Consider the following 19,527-nt stretch of genomic DNA (forward strand, 5'->3'; position numbering starts at 1 on the left):
AAAGGATAATACAGGGTCACTCAAAGGTTAATGTCCTGTCTTATCCCCACAGAGAAATTTGTCCTCTGCGTATGTCTGTGTAATCCCTCAGTTGTCCAGGTCTGATCCATAGCAAAAGACAAATTTAAATCTGTCAGCTGCACAAATTGTTGTAGAAGTGAAGATGTTTCCAAGCCACTTCTTCAGTTCAGACTGCTGGTGGACGCTGCCTTGAAGGGGGGAGCTGTAACTGTTCCTTAACCTCTGAAAACTTACTGAGGCTTAGCTTATGATGGTTCTTCTTACAAAGAACCATCATAACCATCATGTTTCCCCAGTATGAATATCCAGAAAGTGATTCACAACCCCGAGCCATAAACAAAGTAATGTAGTCTACTCCATTCAGTTTAGTGAAGAGTGCAGTGAGCGTTACATCAGAGAAACTAAACACTCCTTAAGAGAGATTTCATTCTGGCCGACATTTTGCCCGTGTGCCCAATTAGTTGGTTGCTGTGATCGACTACTACTCCTGTAGGGGATGTAGCTCAGTGGTAGAGCGCGTGCTTCGCATGTATGAGGTCCTGGGTTCAATCCCCAGCATCTCCACCCTCTTTATCTTCTTACCCTTTTTAAAGGCACACTTTACTATATTCAGTCTCGAGTGGGAAAAGGAAGTTCACTGTGTTTCAAGGATATACATATAGAAGTCCACTAAAATGTAAAGCAACTCCCACCAAGATGTTGTTGTGGCCGAGAGGTTAAGGCGATGGACTTGAAATCCATTGGGGGTTCCCCGCGCAGGTTCGAATCCTGCCAGCAACGGAGATTTAAGAGAAGCAAGATTTATCCAATCTTTTTGGGGGTCTTTCCAATCAGTTAGCCAGCAAAGTTATTGTTGTAATCCTGTAAATCCTGTCTGTAAACAGCCATTGTTTAGAGTTTCAGCCTTAATGACCCTATTCAACCCTTGATGGCTGCCTATTGTTCTTTTTATTTGCTTTGTTTGTCTGAGGATGGAATCATAGACATTATGTCTCAGGCCCCCATTCCTGTTTAAGGAAGGATTGTCTAAAAAGCTTATTTAACTCCCCTCTCAAACCATGGCTGTTTAGTTTCTCCAATGTGCGATACATACATACACTGCACTCTTCACTGCACTGAACGGAGTAGACTACATTACTTTGTTTATGGCTCGGGGTCTTCGTCTTGTGCTATGTTCTCTGCGTATGACCCATTATACCTCAATGTTGCTGGAGAAACCTGTCAGAAGCAGTAGACCCATCTCCAGAGCTTGAGCTAGGCTTGATCAGAACTAGCTGGAGAATTTTACCTTTTGGGCATGTTTTGGGTTGACAGGGAAAATCGGACTGCCTGGAGGAAAACCACCCAGACATGAGGAGAAGCATGTAAACTCCACACAGAAAGTCTCGGTGAGCTGGGAATCAAAACCGGAACCTTATTGATGTGAGGATAGAGTTGCTAGGCACCCAGCCACCATGCACAAACATGCATGAAGAATTGAAATACCACGTGAACAAATGAGGAGGACATACCATTATAATAGAATTCATAGGTTCAAAAGTAGATTTTACATAATATGTCCTCTTTAATGAAGAGATAAAACAGACATACAAACAGCAAATTCAGTGCAAAGACAAGAAAGGAATAATAAATAAATGAATCTAGCCAAAAATGATCAATTTTTTTTTTTTCTTTTTTTTTGTGTGGGCGCAGATGCACAGTTGTCTTTATTTTTTAGGAAACTGACAGAAATTAGAGAAGAGAAGTTTTTTTGGACACATTTTCATGCGAAAACAATGTTCCCATTTTTTAATATGATAAAATATACATTTTCGAAAAGCACACGTGCATTCCTACATCATGGTGAGGGTCTGTGGTCACTGACGGGCACGTCTCGTTATGTGGCCATGCATGGCTTTACAATACTAATAGGCCCTTAGCAAGCTTCTGGTGCTCGGGCCTAATAAAAATAATAATACAAAGCAGGTATTTATGTTCAGTTTATGAAATAATATAACAATCCATTTCAAAACACCTGTTGCCTTGATCTCATTTACCCATAATTAAACACAAAATGTACATTTAATCCACCATAGAGGAGCTGTAGGTGCTCTGCTTCTGCATATTTGTCTGTGGATAAAAAACAGTAGCTCCATCCCATCACACTCACACATTGACCAGATGCTCATCCATAGTCAATGAGCAGAAAACGCCTTGCTTCTCTTCAGAGCAGCACTATTAGCCCTGTATGGCAAATGATCCCTGTAAAATGAGTGGTTTTGAGACCTTGATGTACCGAAACCCGCACTAATACATATACTTAAACTTAAACAGCTTGTGTGAATAATTACTGGGACAGTTTTCTCACCAGACTAGATTTTTATACAAACATGCAATATTTATTTCAAGAGAAATAGCACAAATTGTGATAAAGTGATCCATATCTATATAAATAATTCTTTTGATCACAATGACAAGGCTTTGCGGACAAGGCCTTCTGACAGGAGTAGATGCGGTGCCCACAGGCTAGCTCAGGGCAGCATCAGCCAACCGAGCTTACAAGGATTTTTCTCCTCTGTGCTTTTACTATGAGTCACTGTGTAACAATCCAGGTACATGATGTCTGAGGTGTCCTCACACAGAACAGCAAGCTAGTCATGTGGATGAGATCTGGCCATGGTGACTGATGCATACTAATACAGTTTAGTATAGGAACAAACGCCATCATTTCTTTCAAAGTTCACATATAGAGGAGTGAGAGAAAGTATTTGTGGTTTTGAATCTTTAACAAATTTAACCAGAAGAAATTTATGTTGAAACCAGTACTTAACCAAGACAAAACTTTGGGTTATTAAAAGGAATGGGAAAAATATCACACTACATATGAGAAAAATGTCTGGTGACATTTTTTTCATGTATTTACATTTGGATGGGACAAAAAGGGGCATGCTAGAAATGCTACAATGACAGTAAAACTATGAAATAGTAAATGATAGATGGTGCACAACTGATCATATCAAATCTTGTCTTGTTCTCGTGGACCCAATACCACGTCTCATCTTGTCCCACCTTTAGTTGTTATATAATATGTGCTTAGTCCTGTTTTAGAAGTATATCTAAACTAAATCAAGCCTGAAGGCACACTTTACTATATTCAGTCTCGAGTGAGAAAAGGAAGTTCAGTTTCAAGGATATACATATAGAAGTCCACTACAACATAAAGCAACTCCCACTAAGGTGTTGTTGTGGCCGAGAGGTTAAGGCGATGGACTTGAAATCCATTGGGGGTTCCCCGCGCAGGTTCGAATCCTGCCAGCAACGGAACTTTAAGAGAAGCAAGATTTATCTGATTATTTTGGGGGTCTTTCCAATCAGTTAGCCAGCAAAGTTATTGTTGTAATCCTGTAAATCCTGTCTGTAAACAGCCATTGTTTAGAGTTTCAGCCTTAATGACCCTATTCAACCCTTGATGGCTGCCTATTGTTCTTTTTATTTGCTTTGTTTGTCTGAGGATGGAATCATAGACATTATGTCTCAGGCCCCCATTCCTGTTTAAGGAAGGATTGTTTAAAAAGCTTCTTTAACTCCCCTCTCAAACCATTTCTTTTCTCTGGCTAATATCTGTGCCTCACTATCTTCAAAAGAGTGGTTAGTGGTTTTGACATGGAGATGTACAACAGACTGTGGTCCAGAGCAGCTCTCACGCCAGTGTTGGTACATCCTCTTTTGGAGTGGCTGTTTAGCTTAGTTAGACCCAATACCACGTCTCATCTTGTCCCACCTTTAGTTGTTATATAATATGTGCTTAGTCCTGTTTTAGAAGTATATCTAAACTAAATCAAGACTGAAATCGCATCTTATCTTAAAGGTACACTGCTTGTGCTTTGCCCGGAGTGTTCCACACAGTCGTATTAAACTATCTACCTGGCATTTATTTAATTACAAATGTCTTTGAATTGAAAAACACGCATTCTTACTGAGCGAGGCTTCCTCTCCACAGATAAGCTTAATACCACATTCCAGGAAATTTCTCTCCACTTTCCACCAAAAAGTTACATAGTGCATCTTCAAACAAAAACACATACTACTATATACACTGTACACTATAGATACATACATATAAGTGCATACTACTACTATAGGTGAGTACAAAAGTTCAAACAAGATGTTCAAAGGGCATCAGCGCCATCTTCGTTACACAGCGGTGAGAATATGGATGCTGAGGCTGCATTCCTGATCTATTCCCACTCCTCCTATAGTGCGCTGCAGCAGAACCAACACAACAAGGAGAAAACTTCCCTCAGATCCAAATGTGCAAACCTACTTTCTGACAGTTCTAGTTCAAGGGGATGACACAATGCGGCATGTGTCAGCAAAGTTCTTTTTCATTTAAGAAGAAAAAAAAAGATCTGATTTTAAATGAAACTATTTTTGTTATAGTGGTAATGGTGTGTTTAATATGTCAATGTTTAGGTAAAATCCTCCTCCAGCAAGTTAGTTCTGACAAAGTCTAGCTCAAATCTGAAGATGGTCACTACAGGGACAATAATGATTACACTGTATATTAGGCCTGTCACGATAATTACAATATCGACTTATTGTTCAATACATGATAGATGGAACAATTATGTTTGGGAGTCAATATTTATTGTAGCTACTTTTTCTTTGTACTAATGTGGAACTACTTATTTTTTGTACTTTTCTGAAGATATGAGCAGTAAACTGTTGAATAAATAACTTCTATGACTCATTAAGAATTGATATATTTCTTCACCAATATATTGTACTTCAAAATTTGTTATCATGACAAGCCTACTGTATATACATATAAACATATAGAAGAAAGTGTGATATATTTTTTGGTAACTGTTTTTGATTTGGTGAAATAAGTTCCAACTCACTAAATATCATTGTGCTGTGTTTGACAAAACAGGGTTGACCTTTTTGTCCCCAGAGAGGACTGTTAGGACATTAAGTGTTTATCACGGCTTGCAAAAGTGCGCTCGAGATGACAGCTTATTCTCCCAATTATTTGATATAATATGCATGTTTTTCACAGCAAGTACCGTACATTTCCATATTTGAACATCATCTTTGAATTCTCTCAACACATTTTACTGACAATTTTACTGACAATGCTTGTCTTTTTTGCCTGTGAAAGGTACATCAGCTAATACATGTAAATATGTCACCTTCAAGTATAAAATGTGCAATAAGCCACACTACTGCTCACATATGAATAAAATACATACTCACTGTGTGTGTATGTGTGCGTCTGCAATGACCAACCACACTTCAGAACGCACAGATACAGTCAGTGAGTCAAATGGTCAAAATATGATATGACTTCTGACAGATAAAGTTGCATGCTTGCTTTTATATGGGATTCTGGGTATCTATGGCAACCAGTAAATATTCATTTTTTAGGTAATGAGTTGGAAGATGGAAACGATCAAGAGGAAGCAAACCAAACCAAAATTGTGATAGTGAGAGAAGTGACGTTATGGTGTACTTTCCTCTCCTCACACTAGGATTGACAAAAAAAAAAAAAAAAAAAAAAAAAAAATCAGATACTAATCGATACCAAAACTAGTATCGAAAGTAGATACTCATTTGAGCATGTATCAATACTAAAGTGTCACAGGACAGAAATGAACTTTTCCTGAGTCCTGTATCAGTATTAATAATGAAGCTTCACCTACATTAAAAAAATTTACCATTCTTTGTTCTGAACAAACTACCCGATTCACTCGTTCCTCCGTAAACCGAAATTGCATAGTTCCAAAAAGATCCTCGGCCTTTGCTCAATCGGCTTTTTCTTATCAAACCATTAGGCAGTGGAATCAGCTTCCAGACAGTCTGAAATTGTCTGTGGATTTTAATAGTTTTACTAGAAATTTGAAAAAGTTCATTTTAAATAATCAAACGTGTCCACATTAGTCTAGTTAGTTGGTGCTGCTCTGTGCTCACTGTATAAACCTGCACATAATGATTTTTATATTAGTTTGGACTGGGGGGGACATTTGTATGGCAGATCGGTAGTCGTATATTGTAATTGTCAATTGATATGTGTTTTTTAATGTGTGTTCACCTGCTCAGGGACTGCAGATGGAAAGTAGCAGTAGCTAAATCTGGTGCAAATCATCTTTTCTTTGTAAGATTAATGAATTTGTACATGGTCCCTGTCAAATAAAGAATAAAGAAAGAAAGAAAGAAAGAACAAGTATAAGACCCACCTACCTTATACACAAAGGCCACATGGTAATATAAAAGAAAGTACAATGATTCAATGGTAAAAATCACATTCTGTTGTCTATATAAAGAGTGTTTTTTTATTTTTATTTTTTATTATCATTGTGGCATCGGAATTGATATTGAATTGGTATCAAGTCTATTCCTTAGTATCAAAATCGAGTTTGAAATTTTAGTATCGTGACAATATTATCTCATATTGAAATTTGTTCTCTGTATTTGATATGTATTTCAGTGCCACTATAATACTACTCACATGTCATGAGCAATGGGTAACCATACAGCACTCCCGAGGTGTAGGAGTACCAAGCTGGAGGGGATAACTAGCTTATACTTATTAGATTTGCTTGTCTCAATAATTTTTTTTAGATCAATTTTTTTATTTATTTATTTTTTATAGTAGCAAAATCCATGGGCTCCACATGAACAAGATCAAGACATACATGTTTGTTTCTTTGTGTGCGTAGACATAGACAAACACTTACAAAATACATAAATTAAAACATAAATACAAACTCTTATACATATACATACATATACATACACCTATACCATAAAACATACATATACACGTACACATATATACACATACATTATATATCAATACAAATTTTCTTGCTTTTACTGAAATGTGCCAGAATATGAAAAACAGACAAATAGATGACAGCACAGGTTTAGTTACAGGGCAGATCTCTGGAAAGACAATCCTACGCGCGGTAAGAATACACATTTTCACTGTAATTTTGAGCAATAAAACACCTGTTATTCAATAAATGCTGAATATAGTTAATGCCATAGTATGGAAGATTCCAAGTTGAGCCATTACACCTCCAGGAGACAAGCAGCCAGAAAATTTACATAGGGTACTTTTAAGTTGATGGGGAACAACGGGCACCCGGATGAAACTTACGCAGAGGTACTACATACAAAAAGGCCCCATTTTGTCAGGGAATTGAACCCAGGACCTTGAAGTGAAAGAGCCACTCAGCCACTAAACCACAAATCCAAAGTTGCTCCCAGTTTGCAGTAGTCAACATAACATTTGGTCTCACAAATAAACTATAGTAATCATTATGCCCAGTACCAGACAGGTAAGATTATTAGACCTGACAGGTGTGTTATTCACTGGGACGGACTGTACAAATAAAATCATAATGAAGTCTTTTGCAACACATTCACATTGTTTTCATATCTTCGGATCTCTCGCTGTGACGGAGGGGCTGCATTCTGTTTTGGTTATCAGGTAACGCTTCCCGCCATGACCCTGATTGAAATCTTCTTCGAGTTAACGCTCAACATGTGTCATCCTTATTACCACCACTGTCACTCATTACCAAAGGCCTTCCCTGCATCCTAATTCCTTATTATTTTCGCTCAAATCTCTGTGAATTAACCACTCAGTGCACATTAGCAGATGATGCACCCCGGGAACTCTCCGTGGTGCTGAATGAGAAATTGTCCTCTCTGCTTTAAATGGAGGGAGGCGTTGAATTGTTTAAGACTTGGTTGAGGCGTAAGCGAAGCAGACAGAATCATTTATGGTCGTAGACGGCACAACATGACGTATGATTTAAGAACAGCTACTGAAAAAGATGTCTCTCTCTCTGATAAATACTTGATAGATTACTCAATAAGTGAAAGGCAGTGCTTTGGGGAGGCAGAGCTGTTAAACACTGGTGGTCTTGTCGGAGAATGCCAGATGTAAAGGAGGATTTGAATATTTTAGGTGTATTGTTACATGGTTCAGTGGTGCAGACAGCAAAGAGTGAGAGATGATTCTGGGGAAGTTCTTTTGGTTCGAGATTCTACCGGCCTCGAGAGAGACGTTTAAACTTTTCATGTGCAAAGCAAAAGTTTTTAAGGTTATGAAAAAGACGTCTTATAGGAACAAGAATGAACAGACTAATGAACAGAAAAAGAATCAAATGGTAACAAAATTTGGTCGAGTATATTCTTATTAAAGCTGTAAACTCAAACTGAAGGAGTGGCCAAAGCAGATCCCAGGATATTGCAACGGTCAATCAAAAACAAATCAGTTAATAAAATATGGGCAGCATCTGGGAAATACAATTTTAATCATTTGTTGCCGAGTCCAGTGCAAATCTTTCTTTTTCATGAAGCCTGCGCTATTGAGTTTTACCGAGCATTTTTGTGACCTTGAATAGCACACTGTTGAAGTAAGGCTAAAAAAAAAAAGTCAATTTTTTTCATGTTTGCACTGCCCTTACTGTGCTCACAGACTCTGTAGACCTTTTGTATTGCATGAATGCCTTTGAGTCTGAATCACCTTAGCAGCACACACTAAGTAAATAGCTTGGGTGATAATTGAGTAATCTTCAAAGAATGGTGACGTGTTCCTTTCCCAATGGAATTTACATATTTTCTTGGAATTTGCATATTTTCTGGGACACTCTGTTGGCTTGACTACTGTCATCTTGGAAACTTTGAACACAATAATGGGTTTTGTCTCAAATGTGACACATCAAATCAGCAAATCATTGTCTTTTTTTCCACAGATGAAAGGCTAAAAGTGTGAGTTTCTTCAGCCACAAAATAGAGCAGATAAAGCACAGGCTAAAAATACTCAGGAACTGCTTTGCTTTTGAAACTTTTAAATCCACACTCTTATCTTCTGCATGTTTGTGTTTAAGAGAGCAGTGACAACACCAGGTATACTGTCTGCAAGGGTGGAAATCTATAGGGGAAAAGCCAGTTTGTTTACCAACTTGAAGCAACATTTGTCATAGATATCGTCCCTTGAGCTTTGTTAGTACAGAAATCACTCGGCTATATAATGTCACTTATTTATTCATCATTACTGCATGTATAGTGGCACTTTTAAATATCTAGTTTGTAAATATTGCTCTGTGGTGGTTTCATATCTCTATCTTACTCTCTGCAGTTTATTTTGCCATTGTGTCTTTAGGCAAAACACCCACCTCTGTATTCTGGGATGTGGTAATTTACCTGGTTCAAGTTCTGGAGAGGTGTCCCTGGGCACTGCAGTGTCATCATCAACTGCTCCTGACGGTTAAAATGCCGACAACTAAACAAACTGTTGTGGAAATAATTTAAGTAATATAGAGAATAGTAGTGAGTGAAATTGGCAAGAATATATTTTGAGAATATCCCCATAACAATATTCAGATAATGTTATGGCAAACCATCATAAATGTGCAAAAGTGTGTGTTTAACTTGAGGTTTAAGTATTAGACAAATAGAAATTACCTGCTGAAATATCTTTTAATTCCCTCATTGGAAAGATTATAGCCTAAATGTCTTTTTAGATATTTAGGCTGTAATTTTTATTTTCACTCTGCCTTTTGGAGCATGTTGAGATCTTTAATAATACAGAATTTACACTATATAAGCTGACATTCATCTTCATTCATTCACTATTGATAACACAATATATTGGCCACTGCTTATTGAAGTCTAGCTGTGCTTTCACTGTAGGGTGTATAATAACCTCTGATGACACATCTCATCATAGACAAAGCTATCTGCAAAGAAATGTTTCCATAGAGTGAGCTGGAGGTGTCCTTGGTACAGCCGTGCATGGAAGAATCAGTGACAATAATAAAGCATACCTTAACCTTACATTACACGTTTGTGCCAACTTCACGGAGCAAACCATTTAGCTTTGTTTTAATAAGAGTAAATTAGATTACATTAGATGACCATCCTATAGGCTACTATGCAGATTTATTGGGTCATGCTGAATGTGATAAATCATTAAATTTCTTAGCACACATTAAGTAACTCCCATTGGGCACACTGACAGCTAACTGCACGCCGAGGCAAAGGGCAACGTGTAACCAGTACATCCACCCGCTGGGGCTCAATACCCCCCTCATTTAAAATTCATATTATAGAAAAAGCCTTCTTCATAAAACCAAGGAGATAAGAATTGCAAATGGGTCAGTCTCTATTTAGAAGTGAGGGTTTGTGGACACAATATTTGTCACGAGAGGCAGTTGTAGATTGCCAGACCGAGAACAGATTTGCTATCAACGACGGACAAAACAACGACTCGCACATTTGACTGGTTTCATCAAAATGAGCAGATGATGAGACAAAAGTCCAGACTGGCAAATGCAAAAGTGTATAGAGCCCAGAATATGTGCTCCCATGGGAAAACAACGCACTTTCCGCCAAGAGAATTGTGATCTAGACCCCCAAGCTAATGTTGGATTTGCATAGTTTAATGAAAAAAACTAGTAACAGTGTACAGGGTGACTCACTGGACTTTCTCCCTTCAAGAGATGTTTTGACAAAGCAGATTAGGGGCTTGTATCCTTAACTGTGGGCAGAAGTGACAGCCCAAGCCCAAAGCGGTAATGACAGAGATACTGGTGTAGGGGTAAGCATGCAATGACACAAATGCTTTTTTTGTTTTGAGCAATTTAGGGAATGAAGATGGGGCTTATTTATATGTAAGCAAAACATCTTTACTGCGGTGAGATAGAGCTGAGAATTTACTCCTAAAATGCAACATAAACCCTGAACAAGAAGGTCTGGGCACTATATTGCCATGACACTATAATTTAAAACTCAAAAATCACCAAAATGATAATAAAAAAGACATAAGAAATGATGTTGAAATGGTATTGATCCAGATAAAACCATTATGTATATATTTTTTTTTTCAGCAAAGGTCCAACTCCTTGTTTATGTATTTTTAATTATCAGTACTTCAATTTTTTTTTTTTTTTTTTTTTGTACAGATCAATATCCAGGCAGCTCTACTGGTCAAGAATCATCATACGATCATTTAAAAGTTCTCAATTTGGACAGGGGATTTTTCATATATACAAAATATGGCATCAACGTGACAACACGATTGGTTGGCATCGGTTAAACTGGAGGTGCTTGTCAGTTTTATTATTATCTTGTGTCATATTCTTGGACATTGTTTTGTTTTCTGTGTCATTTTTAACACATAACAAAGCACACCACTAATTTAAGCTTAAATGACTCACCATTATACAAGCAAACCGCTGCCTATTCTTTCTTTTATTTCCACGCTAAAACATTTCCTCGGATACTCTATATATGTGGGCTGCAGCTTTTACTGTACCTAAACTAATTCACTAACACAGTCCTGTATTTTATTACAGTGGCTCTGGTTTACCAGTCAATTCTCTGGAGTTTCAATCAATTAGCTCTGCTTTTTTTTTTTGCCCAGCCGTCCCAGGAGAGATTCACTCAGACAAAACCAATTAATGTGTTCTCATCCAAACAGGACTTTGGACTAACAGGGACTGGTTCTGCTAGTTATTACATCTCAGTGATCCTACATGTATGATTTATTTGTGCAAATACCAGAGAGTAACATTAGGTGGTGGAGGCAGTGCAGTACGAGTATAGTAGTATGTGTAAAGAGCTCTTTCTACTAGCAGTACTCATGTTAAAATACCAAAAACAGATTGCAACTGGAGTGGACAATGTGAATTAAATGTCCTAGCCTGACCAAACACTACTACTATTACTACCACATGCTACTAATTACTACTTACTACTGCCTACTACTACTAAATACTGTACTACTACTATATTTATACTACTAAAAATACCGGTAATGCCTAGAAATCTATTTAAAAAAAAAGATATCTAGGCTTTGAAATGCACTCGTGTATTCACTTCCATTGACCATCTGCCTGTGCCTGGTTATTTGTGAAGGTGAACGTGCTAACTCAGACTACTTAAAAGTTTATTAGGCCCTTGTTAGACCCTTAGCCATCTGCTAATTAAAAGATTTTAAGATCTCGTCCTTCGGCAAAACAGAGCATGTGCACCGTCTGCGCTCATATCCGTGATTATGCATTGTAGGTTCATTGTCATCGTTTTTCGTTTTATAACAAATTTGTGTAATGCATGTAAGGTAATTGATCACTAATACTATTACAAGGCCCAAGGTTAAACTGACTGAGGATGTGTTCGAGTTTCAAACATAATATGATTCCATTGGCGCCTGAAATGAGGGTGCAAACATTTTTAACGGCGGTTATAATACACCCTTTTGCACCCCCCATAGAGCTGGGTTTGAATCTACAGCAGTGGTCAGGGCCAGTCCATTACAGGAGACTTAATAAAAGCTAGAGGACACACTACAGGGTTGTCCTATAGGAGATTTGTGGACCTAATGTTGCACTGCCTCCTGCTGTTAAAAAAGGTCAAGTGGATATAGATACTCGTGCCAAGATTTGATGAAAGTTGAGTCAGTGCCAAAATCTGCTGTAGCTGTTACACAGGCTTTGTTTTAGATTATGAGTCCAGGGGCAGTCATTGCATTTCATTTACCCCGTTTGATGTGATGCTTATTGTTCACTGTTATTATTGACCTTGAGTACCAAGAAACGTGGCGACTGGCTAATAAATAAAATGTATTAAATGTGGAATTATATGTTGAAGTGTTGCAAAATAAGTGTTTGCCAAGTAATAAGAAACAAAAAAATGCTAATTCACTGAACAATTTATGTATTATTTCTTGTTTGTGAGATTAACTATAAAGAGCAGTTGCAATTAAAGTATGAAAAATGAATATGATAAAAGGGTAGATGAGTTAATCCCAAGTGAGCTCTCAGAAGATAAACAAGGTCAGGGCTGGTTAGCACTTGGATTTGACTTGGACTGCAGTGGTGTGTGTGTGTGTGAGGGTTGGTGGCTGTCAGAGGGGTCGATGGTGCACATTGGCAATCTTTCTTCCGTCAGTGTACTCCAAGGAGGCAGCTGTGGCTAGCTTATTATCACTGAGTGTGGAGTGAGTGAATAACACATTATAAAGCACTTTGGGTGTCTTGAAAAGCACTATATAGATCCAGTGCATCACCATCGAAATATAGCTTTGTTCTGATTACTATATACAATATTGATCTTTCTGTTGTTTCTGGTAGTCGGTTAACTTCATGACATACCTTGTAACAACTCTTGGGGTCATCAGTTATCTAGTGTGTGGCTGTATCACCTGTTCACATATATATTGAGGCTAATGATAATCCACATTGAAGTCTATAGTGGCTATTCACTTGACTGAGAGAGATATAGCCAATGGATTGATATTTAGCCTCCTGAAAACCCACTCATTTAGCATAATGTAAAAATATGCGTATATAATCGTAAGCCAGATGAACAAACTGTCCATTTGTAGATCTAATGCATTTGTTAAGACCAAACAAACAATAAAACCCCATCTGCTTTCATTCAGCCGTAGTGAAGCGCTCTACATTAGGCACACGTTTTCTCGCCATGTGCACATATGACCTGCAGCCTCTCCAGATGAAGCTTGTCAAACCAATGTCCCGTTATGTGTGTTTATGATGTCGAGCTGGTTGGGAATATGTTTCTCCTAACAAAGTCACTTCTTCCATTCATTACAGTTAAAGGGAATTACAGACGCTTAATTTACTTATGGACCTGTGGCTGTTTTTAGCCAATAGATCAACAGTACATGCGTGAACTGCTATAAATATTTTAAAAAACTATTAGTCATGTAAATGTGTAATTACAGTATTATTTGCACATGAGAGTTCAGTCTTCAAAATAGTATGTATCTCTCACATGGTTCTGGAAGTAGTGAAATAAATTGTAAAAATGTAAACAGTGCCTTCAAGGTGGAAAACTGCTATAGATAAACATGACCATGACTTACCTTGGCCTGTCATTACCAGAGACTAAAGTGAGTTAAGAAGATGTTTTGCCCCCGTATGCAGGATAAAACCAAGCTAGACGTGATTGCTCCTCCAGGGAAATTTCTCTTCAGTAATTTATACATTCACCTATATACATACACCTCAATGTCAATTTGGGACAAGCAATCAGTGTTTATGTGTAAGGGCTAACTTAACTCTAAAGCAGTTTACTGTTTTGTCGACACCGTTGCTTCAAACACAAGTAACATCAAAAGTTAGATAAAATTATAGAATTTTGTATCCCGCTCAACGCCTGAGGACAGCTAACTGACATTTCGGCTTAATGTTAACTCATCAGCATTCATAGCTTGCTTCTCGTCCATACTGTAATTTACCATAGCGGGGAAGCGTCAGACAGATTTACGCTGACCAAATCCGTCCCATGACAAATCAATACCGCACTAAAAGTTATTTAGTTAGATTTTTGCTTTGACCCTTTGAACTGCTGCCAACAAGAAAGCTGGAGTGTGAAAATGTTTTGCTGTGAGCCACTGAAGTAAAACTTTGTTCAGAAATAAGAGCTTAATTATATAAACCTCTAGGGCCACCGTATCAAGTTTGATAAAGTGGAAAAGTGGCAGAACATAGCTTGAGATAAAATAGTTTTCCTGTTGATTTATAAAAATGTCAAACACCCAACACTCTAAAGGTCATCAGCAACCGTGATCAGTATTAACTATTTTATGTTGAGCAATAGCAATAGACTTGCCTTCCAAACCCAGAATGATATAATTCAATATTATTTATACAGATTGATATCAGTCTGGTCAGATGTGGTTATGCAATCAGGTTTGGGTTTTTTTTCCGTATTTTTTTCATAAGTGAAATGAAGGAACTCATTGGGTCTATCATTTCCAAATAAAATTTAAATTATCTCATTTCAGATTAACAGAGTTTGGGGTTTTCTTATTGATTATGCAAAAATCTGCCCCCTGTGATTTTTTTCCCTTTATTTTCTTTCCAATATGGACGGATCATGTGTGTCCCTGATTGGCTAATCCACCTGTCAGTCACATCCATTTGAAAACGATGAGATTCACCGGTGACCAGACTCACATCTTCAACTGTGCATTCTGGATCCTAGACAAGTAGTAAACCAATATCACAGTGAAAATGTCCCAGACACTGTTCAGCCTTATTTATACCACCTCTAATAATGATATACAGCTAGATGTCCATGAAAGCGTCAGTAGTGTTTTCCAATAATAAAAAATCAACAGTGCTTAGACTAGGGTGACTATCTCAGAATGTAAGAAAGAGGAACACACTGTTTAATGCAGAGGAACATGGAGGGTGGACTCAACTGTAATAACACCATGTAATTTTTTTCATCAATCATAACACACAGAGAGAGACTGGAAAAGCAATAGCTGGCAACATATTACAACCGTGACAGAGGGACATTTTCTACATCAGTGGCACGAGAGACAGGGTAAAGGAAACTTACTGACTTAAATGTAACTGTATTTAGATTTTTTCAATAGTACAAAATGCAACTAATTCCAATGTATTATCTTGTTAACATACAACCTAACAAATGCTCTAATCACAAAAAAGACTGTGTATCATATGCATTGAATTCCTTCATTTTTCTGCCTGGATTCTCAGCCCGTTGTTCATGACGGGGCTCACATTTCTTACATCACGGCCACCACTTACGTGAGTGACATTTGTGACCCAGAAAGACTGACGTGTCCCTGTGGTGTCATTAACTACAGAGGTCAGGACGTGCGCTGACAATATTATGACAAGAGGACTCAAAACGTTTCACCAACACAGCACTGTAGCCATCAAAATCAAAACCTTTTTTTTTTTTCTTCTTTTTAATGAGCACGCTAAATCACATCACTGCTATTGTGACGGACAGGTCAAGCTTTCACATAAACACTGTGTTAAGCCACCAATGTGATTTGACAGTTAGCTCCACTGTCACAGTTTGTCTACAATTTCCCCAACAAATTCTTGACTGCTTACAAAATATGTCCCGCATGTTGCTATAGGCTGCATTCACATTCTAGGATTTGATAATTGTGAGATTGTGGGCAATGGTTTATATAACTATTTATGTTTTTGAAGGAAAAATCCAGAAAAAAACAAACTAAACAAAACATAAACTTTGAAGCTTATCAGTATTTATTATTGATTGGTGTAGGATTGGTGAAGGAAGAGATTGCAGACCAGGTAGAAAGTTGAAAGAGTTTTATTTCATCACATAAATGAAGATTACAGACAGCAGGCACATGCAGTAGATTTCAAGCAAGTTTTTCCAGTACTTATAGCCCGAGAAAGCTACTATCTATAGAAGGCTGCTCCTATAAGGACTTAACTCATTTTGCATACTGTCCGTACAAGGTCATTAATTGATGTACCGGCAGCTGTTTACAGAAAGATAGAATACGTCACTAAAAGTTGCTTGCAGTCATTGAAAAGGCCTCTTCTCAACCTGAAGACGAAGAACTGTGTCATGTAACTAAAGTAGCAAGTTCCAGTGTCGCATTCTTACTGAGAAACAAGTTCACCTCAATGTTTGTAATGCAAAGTATTGAACAAAAGGTTTAAGAGTAAAACAAATAAAACAAAAATCATGCTTTCAATTGGCATATATCTCATGGCACTACATTGTTTCAACTGACGACAATTAGACCTTTGGAGTTGAATAATTGCACCAAAATATCACTTTTATTTATTTATTTATACTAACAGAGAAGATGTTGAGGATAGACCCAGAAATTACAGAGATATTAACCATAAACAAGGTCAACAAATCTGCAATCTGACAGTTAAAAAGATCATTCTGCATTATAAAACTGAACTGTCTCCAGGTCAGTTTTAAACTATAACAACAATTATGATATACAAAGTGGAACTGCCCTCATTTTTCTTGCTGTAAATGTTTTCAAGTGTTATAGAAGTTACCCCTGAACTAGTATATGCTAATCCTAGGCACTGTATTGTCCATCAAAGTAGGACTGAGTCATGATCCAAGCCTGTCATGATGGATGACAATGCAACAAAAAGACTCCCTATATGGGCAAAGTGGCACTTGAATCCTGCACTTAACCCAAAAATAACAGAAAATGTCCTGATCTGCCTCTGCCCAAGTGCTGTTGAAACAGTGTGGAGGCCGCTTATACATTCATTTTCATTATCGCAGACAAATTCAACAGGAGCTCTCTAATCCAATCATGTGTTCAGCTCCTCCACACCCTTTGGCTCCATCATTTGGGAACTTTTATATTTGATTTCTTGATTAGGTTATTGTTTCATTTAATTCTCAAAATGAAAGCTAAAAAATTGGCCCAGTTCTGAAACTTGTGGACGACCAAAGTACAAGATTGAGATGAATCACTTATGTTTATTTTTCTTAAGTCAAGGTACATAAGGATTGTAACCTTTTATTTGTTGCTGAACACAATTTTTCTTTATACATTTTAAACTTTTTTTTCTATTGAGGTGAATAGGCAGAGGCAATGTTTAAAAAGAGGATGTTTTTATAAAATCACTCAATATTTGACCTTAACACTAAATGAGGTTTGTGTCTTCAGTTTCTATGGCTGCAACAGGTTGAATAGAAAACATGCTCTTAGACTGTATTTGCACAAACCAAAATAAAAAATAAGATAAGTATAAAGGACTAAAAACTGAACTAAACCTGGACCATATCAGGACTAAAACAAAACCAAACCAGGTCTATATCAGGACTAAACAAGGATCAAACCAGAACCTTATGGAGTTAAAGAAATGTATGTATGTATGTAAGTTATTAACAATACAAAATAAATACAGGTTTAAGTTTAAATTGAATACTGAAGCAAAAATCCACAGTAAACCAGGGTAAATGCGGATTCAGGCAAATAATGTTAAAAATGAATACAAACGTGGATGCATAATGTAGGCTCAGTAAATTTCAAATGACATTAACGTAAAATAATTCACTTGACTGTGTAGGATGAAACTGGGACTAAATCAGGACTAAACCAGGACTAGAAGTGAACCAACCCAGAGCTACATCATGACTAAACAGGACAAGTCCAGAACCTCAGAGTTAAAGAAACATATATTAAGTTATTCAAAATATCCTATCCTAACATGTTCTGACAAAAGTTTTATCGAATCTAAACAATCTCTTAACTATTCAGGAATACAAATTTGTGCAGAGTAGTAACAGGGATAATTCTGTTCAGTTGCAAAGACGATGCGTCATGTCCGAGTTGGATCAGTTTTGAACGTGTTCATCTGCCATTTCCTGTCACATTTCACACTTCCTCAAACACTGTCTGTCTCAGTTTATCCCAAACAAACTAATTGTGTGGGGAAATGTGCTGTTTGTTGCCTGCGGTGCATTAGTCTTGGCTGACCTTCTCAAGTCGCTACCGTAAGCAGATCTCTGGTATTGTCTGGAGGTAAGAAATCCCTGGGTTCACAAAAGTTACAGGAGTGAAAGGCCACACTCCCCTCCTCCGGGCCTCTGGACTCTGTGTCAGATGCGTCCACTCTTCGGTCTCCGGCTGGATGCTAATGCTGCATTCACTAACCCGGTGACATTCGGGGAGAAAAAGACTCAGAGGAGAAGGAAAGGTGAGATAAAAGAGGGAAAGTGAGGAAGAAACAGCGAATTGCATAAAATCTGTAATTATGTTCTATGTTTTTTAAGTTATTGATAATATTTCTGAACATGTTTTAGCCTATTTCATCACAGTACGTAAAAATAACAATGAAATTAAAGGTGTACTATTTATCTATCATGTAATATTGAAAAACATGCATTAGTTACTGTAAGTGGGGTCTCCTCTCCACAGATCTGACTGTAACTTGCTCATCACCTGCTTGTCTCCATGGTGATAGATACGTTTAATGCCCTGCTGTAGATCATTTCAGTTAAAGCACTAAAATGTCCATTGAGACAGGAAGGTGGCCATAGTGAATCTTTAATTAACTGTAAACAAAAGAATTATGCTAAAAACAAAAAATCTAGACTATTCAAATACACTTCAATGAGCTTAAATGTAAAAACACAAGGTTTCTTGGCAGGAAAAGGGGCAGATTAAAGGTCCATTCTGCTTTCATCAATACTCTCTAATTGATCAGAGCAATTGATTTTAAACAGTGACGTTGTGTGAGGCTGATTGGAGTGGCACTTACTGACCAGGCTGAATCACCAATAAATAGTACAAGAAAAACAAGTTCAAACTCTCACTCACAAACGTCTTACAACATATTTCTTTTCCCAACCACCTCAGAGTTGATGTGTGAATCTGCTGAGCTGTCTTGCCCGCGAGATGACTCCGAAGATATGAAAAATGGTGTGAACAGGGGCTGTCGTTAAAAATGCATGAGCCATTAAACTATAACAGCCTTTTTTGTATATCAGTTGGGGACAATTGTGTTTTTATATTTCTCTGCTTGAGGTTAGATCTACCGGCGTCGCTAAGGCCTATTGAGTATAACACGAGCGCACTCAAGTGAATCAACGACTGCAGCAGAATTTCAGCTGACACCGGTTTTGTTTGGTTGTATTCAGTGGGTGAAATATTACAGGAATAACATTTTGGCTATAAGCGATTGGACTGGACAACATAGGCCA

The 19,527-nt window shown here is 37.6% G+C and overlaps 3 non-coding genes across 3 annotated transcripts; all 3 read left to right on the plus strand.

Annotated features, from left to right (window-relative positions):
* Nucleotides 1-513: 513 nt before the first annotated feature.
* trnaa-cgc (transfer RNA alanine (anticodon CGC)) lies at nt 514-585 on the plus strand. Its single transcript has one exon. It is a non-coding gene; the product is annotated as a tRNA-Ala (tRNA).
* A 134-nt stretch (nt 586-719) lies between these two features.
* On the plus strand, nt 720-801 carry trnas-uga (transfer RNA serine (anticodon UGA)). The gene has a single exon. It is a non-coding gene; the product is annotated as a tRNA-Ser (tRNA).
* A 2,438-nt stretch (nt 802-3,239) lies between these two features.
* trnas-uga (transfer RNA serine (anticodon UGA)) lies at nt 3,240-3,321 on the plus strand. Its single transcript has one exon. It is a non-coding gene; the product is annotated as a tRNA-Ser (tRNA).
* The last annotated feature ends 16,206 nt before the right edge of the window (nt 3,322-19,527 follow it).

This window comes from Periophthalmus magnuspinnatus, chromosome 19, assembly GCF_009829125.3.
Source record: "Periophthalmus magnuspinnatus isolate fPerMag1 chromosome 19, fPerMag1.2.pri, whole genome shotgun sequence".
NCBI classification, from domain to species: Eukaryota; Metazoa; Chordata; class Actinopteri; order Gobiiformes; family Gobiidae; genus Periophthalmus; species Periophthalmus magnuspinnatus.